Source organism: Pteropus alecto, unplaced genomic scaffold, assembly GCF_000325575.1.
Source record: "Pteropus alecto unplaced genomic scaffold, ASM32557v1 scaffold45, whole genome shotgun sequence".
Lineage (NCBI taxonomy): Eukaryota > Metazoa > Chordata > Mammalia > Chiroptera > Pteropodidae > Pteropus > Pteropus alecto.
In genome coordinates, this window is record NW_006442491.1 from 15,149,607 (window position 1) to 15,160,542 (window position 10,936).

Genomic DNA, 10,936 nt, shown 5'->3' on the forward strand with positions numbered 1-10,936 from the left:
GCAGGCCTAGAATCCAAAGATAGCACAAAAAGCAAAAATATGGATTCATCAAAAATGACCCTTGACAATACCCTAAATCCCAGGGAATGTGGTAGACATGATTTGCATATATACTCTATACAGAAATATCTTAAATGTTCAGTGTAATGATGTAGTAGTGAACAGTGTATAATTTCATAGAGGATCATATTGAGGACTTAAATCAAGTGTTCTCACTGCCATGAACTTTTCAGCAACTTTAGATTGTAGCTCAGTCCCTTCCTATTTGCCATCATGTTGACTCGAATTTTTCCTTATGCATTGTTTGTATTCCAGTCTCAATGAGTTCTTCAGTTTCATCCTTTGGTGGGGATGTCAGTGTTGCCTTGGGCTTCTGCTTGCCTGGCTGCCCCAAACCACGGCTTTCTCTGGTCAGTGTTCAGGAAAGCCTTCATTCATGGGTTCTTCCTGTAGGTTTTACCCAAAACAGCTAGTCCTCAGGCTTTCTTAGTTTAATTGTTCTGGGGTATCTCGATGTGTGCTTGGTGTAGGCTCACTCACCTAGATGGTCACCTCTTTCATATGTTGAATTTTTCCATCTTCTAAGTTGAATGTGAGAGCATTTAAAAGGTACACTTTTTCTCTAGAGCCTCTCCAAGCAATAGAGGGGACCCAGGAAAGACTAATAGGACCAGTGCAATAATAATGATGGTGCCAGTGGGCATTGGTTATGTGCTGGGCACTTTGAGGTCATTATTGGTTTACATTCTATCAGTGAAGGAACTGAGGCTTGGTTAACTTCTCCAAGTTAACACCTGGATCTTGATTCTGCTTTTAATGCCCCAGTAACCTGTGGGGCACTCAGTGATAGAACACCATTCCCAAATCTTGTCTGGGATTCTAAGTTCCTCTTGGCATAGAAAGGACAGAGAAGCTAGCATCAGGTGGGTGCCAGCTGCTCTGTCGGCACTTCCTGTGTTCACTGAAGTCATTTAATCACAGCAGCTCTGTGAAGTAGGTATTACTATTCCTCTTCTACAGCTGAAGATGCTGAGGTTTGGTGGGAGGGCAGCCCTTTGCCCAAGATCATGGTGCTGCCAAGTGGCAGAGTCAGAATTTGACCCCAGGCTGGTCTGAATGTCAAGCTCTAAGTTAGACTTTAATCATACTGTGCCTCTATGTTCCAGGATGCTTTTCAAGGACTTGGGGTTGAAGATAGAGTTGGGCTGGGGAAGGAGGGAACAGCATGAGTAAAGGTGGAGTTGCCTGTGTGAGGGGTTAAGCGTGTTAGGATAGTTGGTAGGAGGCTGAGGATTTGGGTGGAAAGGGTCCTTTGACACTTTATTGTGAGGCTTGAATTTTGTCTGGAAGGCCACGGAGAGACTCCTGGAGGGCAGTGACCTGTTGAAATGTGGGTTATAGAAAACCGTAGGGCAGCCTGGAGGCTGAAGGCTGAAAGAGAGCAGGACCTTTCTCCTGCCTTCTTCTTATGCTGCCTGTTGTTCATTACTGGCTACAGTGTTTGCCTTTGTGCACCCTAGCTTGGGTCCTTTGTTCCTTCATTTTAGTTCCCCCATTCTTTAGGAACCTCCCACAGTCTCCCACCCCAACACATGCACTTCTTTCACATAGTCTTCCTTTGAGGTGGGTTTTCTTTGTTCAAGTGAACACACACACCAGCTTCGTTTAATTAAACCTGCATTAACTTTTTCATTCTGGATCAGCACTTTCTCACAGAGGTCTTGGCATTAGAACTCTCTGATGGTTTTCTCCTCCCGATCCTGGTGGAAAGCACTGCTGGAAATGAGATTTCTCATACATTACACTGTAGTTGGGGTTTCAACCTCAAATTTGGTTTGGCTTTCTTGTCCCCTCTGCAGTGCTGGCTGAAATCCTTTCCTGTCTCTGAAGGCAAATCACCTGGTTGGGGGCACAACCTCTTCCCTGTCTGACACAATAAATCTCAAACTTGAGAGTGTCTCATTCAGAAGATCTGGCATGGGGCCTGATGATTTGCATTTCTAACCAGTTCCCAGGTGATGATGCTGCTGGTGGGGGAAACACCAGCAGCCCCCCTTTTAAAACCAAGGTTTATTGGCACACAGCCATGTCTATTCAAGAGACCATTTAACCTGCAAGCTTAAAATTCTTGCTATCTGGCCCTTTATAGAAAAAGTTTGTTTACCCCTGTTTCATAGTAATATATGTGATTAGTGCTAAATTTTTTCTGTAGAATTCATATTTTATTATTAAGAGCTCTTTATATATTAAGACATTGCTTTACAAATTATTCCACAGAAGTATGGTATGGGGGAATATATGCATGTGTTAGGAAGTATAACAAGCATGACACTTCTTTAAGTCTTCTGTTCTATCTAAAACTAATATAAATTTAAAAATTCTGTTTCAGAAACATCAGTGCTTGGTTTAATATGAATCATTTTTCCTCCTTAATTTTTGTGTAAAATCGATGCTTTTAAATGTTGTATATGATCCTACTTTCACTGTGTTTGAGAAATATACTACTAAGATTTACATTTTTTTGGTCATAAGTTGTAAATATTCTATGTTTTGCATTCAAATATGTCAGTCTTTTTCTTTTTCACGCTCTCTACCCCAAGATTTTATAGATATTCACCTATATTTTCCCTTAGTTTTTTTTTTTTTTAATATTTGGCTACAGTTAATATTTGTATATGAAGTAAGGATTATTTTTTTCTCTACATTCATTCCAGCACCGTTTATTCATTAATCCATCCTTTTCTTATTAACTTAAAATAGCACCGCAGTCATGCTAAATCTTTAGACCTGTCATGGGACTTAGTGTTTTATTCCATTTATATGTTTCTTTGCCATGATGTTGCTATTTTCATCATTATAATCACCTTGCATTATGTTTTACTGTCTTGTAATGCCCACACTCAATTTTTTTTCTTCGGTATGTTTCAACTTAAGGTTTCAAAATAACTTTTATTGGGAAATTTCATTCAGTGTTTAAGTTAATTTGGGGGGGCTTTATGATATTGAATTTTCTGTCACAAGCATAAATCTTTTCATTTATGCATTCTGTATATCTCAGTTTTCTAGAGTTATCTACCGTAAGGTCTACAGATTACTTGTTTATCACTCTTTACTAAAAAATATTTGCTATTTAGAATGAGATTATTTCCCCTGCTCCTCCCTTCTCCCCACATACATTATTTTCTGACTGGTACAGAGCAAGTATAAAGGAAGTAGACAGTTGGCAGTCTATGTATCTTACAACTGACTGCCTGTATTATTCAGGGTAGTTAATGCTAGCCAAAATCTGTGTCTTAACAAAATAAAAATTTATTTCTTGCTCACATTTTTCTATGTGGTTTCTTCCCTAAGTAATAAGTTGGGAAACTAGGCTCTTTCCATCTTAGAACACAACTGACTTCAAAATGTGGCCTCTAAGTTTGCCATGGAATTTCATGCATAGAATATTTTTTTATGGGCCAAGCCTGGAAGTGTAGTCGTATTTTTCCCGCAGTCTTGTTGGCCTCATCCTAGGTGCAAGGGGGATGGGAAATGTAGTCATTTTGTGTCATGAAGAAAAAGGAATAACACTGTGTCTGCTATACTGCCTAACCAAACTCTTATATTCTCTAGTCTATTCTCTTGAGTTTCTTAGTCATCGTAATTGCTGCAAATGATCATTTTGTTTTCTTATACCTTTCTTTTTCTTCTTAAATTGTGGAGTACTTACAGAACAGGTTTAACTGTGACAGTGGTTCTTCTCAATTTTTGTTGGAATGCAGTATTGTATCTAATCTTTAATATTAAAGAAGTGTCTGTCCTACTTTCAATGTCTTTTCCACTAAATGACAGTGTCATACGTGGTGTTTTTGAATGAGCAAAGTTTGTCATCTTGACATTGACCCTGGAATTTTATATAGCACAAAAATTCTTGGTAGAATCTGTCCCTGTTATTGTGGTAATTTTCCAGATAAGTCCATTTTCCCTGCTGGTTTGAGGATGACCTCAAATTTCTTGCTAGGAGGAATTATACAAGTTAATATTTTTCAGGTTCATCCCAAGGGCTTCTATTTTCTAGCCATACCATCCCGTTGTGCAGCTGCTGGCTTCTTTTGTGTCAGGCATTCTGACCCACAGTCTTTGAAAGTGTTCCTCCTCAGAAGTTTTGTGGGTTCTTGTTTCTCTTCCTTTATTCTTTCATCCCTGTGTAGATAAACTGAATGTGCTAGCGATACTGATTTTGCCCTTTCTCTTGAAGTTCTTTTTTGCACCTGCTTCTTGACCCTGGTGTGATTCTGGGCCCCGCATTTCCAGGCTGTCCATGCTGCAGCTTGCATTTCCCCCTGTTTTGAATAATTGGGGCAAAATGTGGTGTTTGCACCCTCTTTCTCCTTGGTTCACATGGATCTGCTGCAGACTCTACTGGCAGTGACCCTGAATGACCTGGGAGCATGAAGCTCCTCTGAACTCTATCAGAAGCCCTAGGAGGTACATGGGGTAGGGAATCTTATTAATTTATGTGACCAATAAAAATGGACGTGGGGTCCAGTTTTCTAGTGTTTAGGTCAGTGCTTAGGGTGATGTTCCAAAGTGGCTTCAACTTTTCTTTCAATTTCTGTTTTTAACTCTGAGATCTTGTGCTTATTATTTTGTTTCTTAAGTAGATGTCAGGTCAATTCTTAAAATACACTTTCCAGGCTTATTTTGACTGACTTCATTGACAAGTCTATATCTGTCTGTCTATCTATATCTGTATGTATCTTAAAAAGTTTCACAAAAAGCACACATAACCTTACATGCTGTATATTCTGATATTTTCTATTTCTATTTCATAAAAAAAAAAGTCGTGACACGCTAAATTGATTTTGTGATCCTGTCTTGAAATACATGGCTCTGAATTAAAGCCTTTGAGTTAGAAAGGTTATTTATTCATACTACCCTATGGTAAAAGAGCCATATGACGTTCTGTGGGAATGACAGGGGAGGGACTCTTGCCATAGAATAACTTTAAGAAGAAAAAAACTTTATTGGGATAGAATTCACATACCATAAAACACACCCTTTTAAAGGGTATGCTTCAGTTTTTAGTATATTCACTGAGTTGTATAATCATCAGCACTAATTTCAGAATGTTTTTATCACCCTCAAAAGAAGCCCCATACTCAGTAGCAGTCACTCTTCATCCTTCCTTCCCCGCAGTCTCTGGCAACCACTGCTCTGCACTATTTCTGTGGATTTCCTTTATCTGGGCATTTTATACAAATGGAATCATACCATATGTAGTCTTTTGTGATTGTCTTTTTATCTAGCGTAATATGTTTATGGCTTATCCATGCTTTAGTTTGTAACAGTACCACATTTTGTTTATCCACTAATAAGTTGATGGACATTTGGATTGTTTTTACATTTTAGCCATTCTGAATAACGCTGCTATTAACGTTTGTGTATGTGTCTTTGTGTGATCCTGTTTTCAGTTGTCTTGGGTAAATACGAAGGAGTGGAATTGCTGTTGTATGGTAAAATTCTATGTTTACTATTTTGAGGAACTGCCAAATTTTTCCAGAGTCATGCATCAATAATAGATGATAGTTCCAATTTCTCTGCATCCTCACTAACATGAGTTATTGTCTTTTTAACTATAACCATCCTAAGAGGTGTGAAGAGGTATCTTTTATTTGCATTTTCCTAATGACTGAGATGGAGCATCTTTTCATGTGCTTATTGGCCATTTGTATGTCTTCTTTGGAGAAATGTCTATTCACATCCTTCGCCCATTTTTAATGGGTTATCTTTTTACTGTTGTCAGATTCCTTAATATATTTTACATACTAGTCTAATTTGATAGTTTGCAAATAATTTCCCCCATTTTATGGGCTGTCCTTTCACTTTCTTTCTAATGTCCTTTGAAACACAAAAGTTTAAAATTTTGTTGCAGTTCCATTTGCGTGTTTTTGTTTTTCTTGCTTGTGCTTTTGATGTCATACCTAAAAAACAACTGCTTAAGCCAGGGTCACAAAAGTTTTGCCCCTATGTTTTCTTCTAAGGGTTTTATAGTTCTGCCTCTTAGATTTAGGTCTTTGATCCATATTGAGTTAATTTTTGTGTATGGTGTGAAGTAGGGATCCAACTTCATTCCTGTACGTGTGGATTTCCAGTTGTTTCTAGTCTCCATTGTTTGTTGAAAAGACTAAGACTAGTCTTTCCCCTTGATTGTTCTGGCACCATTGTTGAAATCACCTGACTGTAATCACCCGACATAAATGTTAAGGTTTATTTCTGGATTTTCAGTTCTTTCCCATTGATCTATTTGTCTGTTCTTCAACCAATAACTTGTCTTAATTATTATAGCTTTGTATTAAGTTTTGAAATTGGAGAATGTTTGAAATTTTCAGTTAAAAATTTTCAGTTAAAGCAATGGTTCTCAACCCTGGCTGCAAACTGGAATCACCTGGGCGATTTTTAAAAACCCCAATGGTTAGGCTGTGCTCTGATCAGCTGTTGTCCCCGGCTCTGGGATGAGAGCAGGCCGTTTTTGTGCATAGCTGTAGATCTTCCCATAGCTGTAAAACATTTGGTCACTTTGGTGAAGAATGTATTAGAGAGGTCTGTTTATGTACTTTCTTTTCATTTAATATTATCACTGACATTGTTTTCCCCAGAAATAAAATGATTTTGCTGTTGACTTCTTCCTGGGTGTTTGTAGTTGTTCTGGTCTGTAGAGAGAGCGAGGATAGAGTCAGGTCCCTGGAGAGTATTCCTCATTTCTCAGGAATTTTTGTCTTCTGCCTTTTAGCTATAGGAAATGGAACGATTTGAGGAGACTATACAGGAAATTTGCAGCTATTTTAGGGATTGTCAGTCATTTAAGAATACAGAAGCTATTGATTAGAATTAAGATTGAAGTAAAAAGGCTATTGGTCAGAATTGGTTAGCATTAAGATCAGAATTACTGGAACTGGGACTGGTGTCCTGTATTAGAATATTAAGGAATATTAGGATTGCGGCGAAAACTCTTACACGTAAAATATTTGACTGATCGAATATTCTTTTTTTCTGGTTTACTTGAAAGTGAAATTTGTATGGGTATATGCACACATATATGTATATTTGTATTTGGTTTAAAATAGAGATCATACAGGGGCTTTTTAAACCTATTTTTTTTACTTAGCAATGTATCTCAGGCATATGAATAAATCATTAAATTGCCCTCTAAATCATGGTTTTTAACAGCTCATTTGTGCTGAATGTGTCATGTTTTATTTGACAAATCCTTCTATTGTTGGGCATTAAGCTTATGAGCCCTTTTTTTGCTGTGGTGAACATAATACAATAGTGAACAGCCTTGTACTGAAATCTATGTGCATTTTTCTGCTTCTTTAGACTACAGTTTTTGGAAGGGTCCTCATTTGCATTTTTAAGGCTTTGACACATACATAACATGCATATAGGGTACTTAATGGCATCCTGGCTAACACTAGGAATTATGCTATATTTAAACTACTAGGAATTATGCTATATTTAAACTTTTTTCTTTCTTTCTCTTCCTCCCCACCTCCCCACCCCTCCAGTTTGGGCAAAGAGTAGAATCATTGTGTTTATTCTATTTTTCTATGATAACTAGCACTTTTCAATAAGATTTTTGCTGTTTGTTTTGTTTGGCATATTCATTTCCTTTACCAATTTTTCTAGTTTTGTGTTTGTCTTTTTCCTGGTAATTATAGTTCTTTTTATATCAAGGGTATTGGCACTTTAATACACGTTACAAATATTTTCTCCATTTTGTCTTGTAACTTTGTGATGTATTCGAGAAGATTTATTTGTAGATCTTTTTCTTGGAGTTTAGTTTTCAAAATAAAAATCTCACTTTTCAAACTTTAAAGTTTCTAAGGAAACATTTTCCTAAAAGATGAATAAAAATCGATTGGACCTTGATTTTGCGTGAAATTTTTTTTTTAGGTTTCAGATCTGCTTGCCTACTAAAACGTGCTTGGAATAATCAGCTGCCACCTTTGAATTAAGAAAGAATAACATTTGAATTTGAAGATTTTTCAACCTCATGGTCCTAATAAATGGGAATTTTAGGTAGGATGGCCTGCAAGTTGGGTGCTCTTATTCTGAATAGCCAGGAAGTGGGGCTGGGTGTCATTTACAAGCTTTCCACTCAAGTTTTAAGCCTGAATACTTTTGGCATTTAGTGCTTTTTCCTTGGCACATATGATGTCTCTTTTGGGTTGATGGAGCTCTCATGCTTTAATTTCTTACTTTTGCTCCAGTAGTGTATTAAAAAGTAAAACTTGAAACTTTTGCATCAAACTTAGAGAATAGCCTCAAGTGACTCTTTCTAATTATATCCTTTAGGCTTTTTCCAAAAAATGGGCTTCCCTTTGTGTTCCAGGTTTCTGGAAACACTTGTCCTAACTAGACTTTAGGGCTCATTAGTCTTGTTAACTCCTTGGGGTCATGGACGGGAACTTAATAATGTGTGTAGCACACCACAGGAAGCAGGCGCTAAGTATCCTCTGTGCGTTTCCTGGCAGTATTTTCCTTTCCATAGTTTCTAATGAGAAATGAGTCTGGCCTGGATTTTGGTCCCCCGGCTGCCTCCAGCTGGGTGTGAGTCTCTGCTCCTTCTCTGTGCCCCTCACCGCCCGCAGAGGGTGGGGCTGCAGGATTTCTAAACCATTTGTATTCTTTCTCCCATACACCTTTATTGAGCACGGTCTTCAGGCAGGGTGCTGGGTCAGACACTGGGGCACAGCCTGGAAGAAGCAGCCTGTCTGGAATTCCAGCTTGTCCATTGCCAGGTCTTTCCCTGGTTCTGAGTTCAAAGTTCTGATATCTAGTCATTTTAATCTGATTATTATCTAATCATGACCACTCAGACGTTTTGGAAAGGTTTTAGGAACTTTGGGGGTGAGCATACATAAAATAGTCTTCTCAGTTTAGTCAAACTCAACAGTGCTCATTCACATGCTAAGGCACAGTTTATTAAGGAAAAAATGGAACCATTTATATTAACAGGGTCTGACTTATCACTGATAATTGCCATTGGGCTGTGCTTTTTTAACTTGGTTGTTTTGCCGGGAGTATAAATCAGGCATTACTCCTTTAGATTCTCAGGTAATTAGGAAGATTGGTGAAGCCCCCACTTTTCTTAAATGTTTATTATCTCATTTGTAATAGGGGATTAAATATGTTACGTGAAGGAAAGGCATCGTTCAATTTTTTTTGCAACTTAAGCATGCAGGCAAAATTATTTTTAGTGACTTGTTTTACATATGTATTTATGAATTTAAAATTTTTTTTCTAATCACAAACATGATACATGTTCATTAGTAATGTGTAAAACAGAAAAAGCCTAAAGAAATGACACCACCTATAATCTGACACCCAGGGAGGATCACAAGTAATTGTCTACATTGCCTGGCTTGCCAAATAAGTATAGTTTTTATATAAAAATAGAGATGTTCTGCCTTTCCCCCCACTTAGTAACAAATTTTGACTGTTTTTCCATTTCATCAGATAGTGTACTATAGAATGATTTTGTAGTATTTTATCATAAACTATTTTACTGTTATAATTTAGACAAACCTTAAATATAAATATTGAGCATTTACTTGTTCTACAGCTAAAGTGAATATAGTTATATTCATCTGTTTTCTTAGTGCAGTGATTTTATTGGATGTGTATTTTTAAAGGGACGTCTGTTAAACATTTTAAAATGATTTTGACCAAAACCATCCAGCTGAAAATGTGAATAGTTCCCTGATCTTGAATTGGGAAGGACTTTGAAGCACAAAAGTGATAGAAGAAATTGCAAAAAGATATTAGATTTGACTGGAGATTTAAAAACCTTTATTTCAGGTGGTGTGAACAGAATGAAAAAAAAAAAGCCATTTGCTTTTCCTGAGGAAAATGTTTGCAACATGACAAAGGGTTAATGTCCTTAACTTCCAAGTAGCTCTTACAAATGAATAAGAGAAAAAACAAACCTACTGAAAAAATGGATAAAAGGCACTTACAGTTCATAAGAGAACTATAGACATATGGATCAAAGAAATCAAGATTGAAACCAGATGTCATTCTTTGCATGTCAAATTTGCAAAAGTTAAAAAAAAGAATCTAGGAATGGCAAGGTTAATAACATACAGTTTTCTTCTCTGGGGCTTTCTTTGTTGGTTTGTCACTTTTCCCAGAAGGAATTGGGAAGGCTTCCTATTTTTCATTTCTTACCAGAAAGGGAATAACTGGCCTGTGAATTTGTCTGAGCCTGGCATCTTTTTTGAGCATAGTTCTTTGCTTCTGTAACTTTATTTGTATATTGTTGTTTGTTCAGGTTTTAAAAAAATAGTTTTCCTAGAAAAATTGCCCATTTCATCAAGATTTTCAGATACAGACCTGTGCTTATTTTGCAAGTCCTTTAAAAATTACAAACTATGAAGAAAAAGTACAAACTATGTAAGAGCATGACAAATACATAGCATTTTGTGTTTGCCCTTGTTTTCAGAAGATGTTCCTTGTGATATTCAGCAAATATTTTAATTTTCATTGAAAAGGTTTTTGTTTTTGTTTTTAAAATCAGGAATGGGTGTTTTTATCAGCCTTTTTGGCATCTACTCACTGAATTGATACAGTGATTTGACTGCTCAGGCTTTCTGGCCTGGGGAAAGGCCCACGGGTTATATACTTCCTGCTTCTGAAGTGCTAGCGTCCCTTTCTAAGGAAATTGTAAAATACGAAAATGACAACTCTGTATTATTTCCCCCTAAATATTTTAGGGAATGTTTTTTCTCTGTAAAACCAAAGTCTGGGAACCACAGCATGTAGTACATTTACAAACGCAAATTAAGAAACAACAGAAGCACTGCGACAGTTTCTTATAAGTTTGGAGTGACCTTTCTTGGGGAAAGCCAGGTGGTGTGTCATCGTGCTCCATGTGACGGGTCCTCTGACTTCC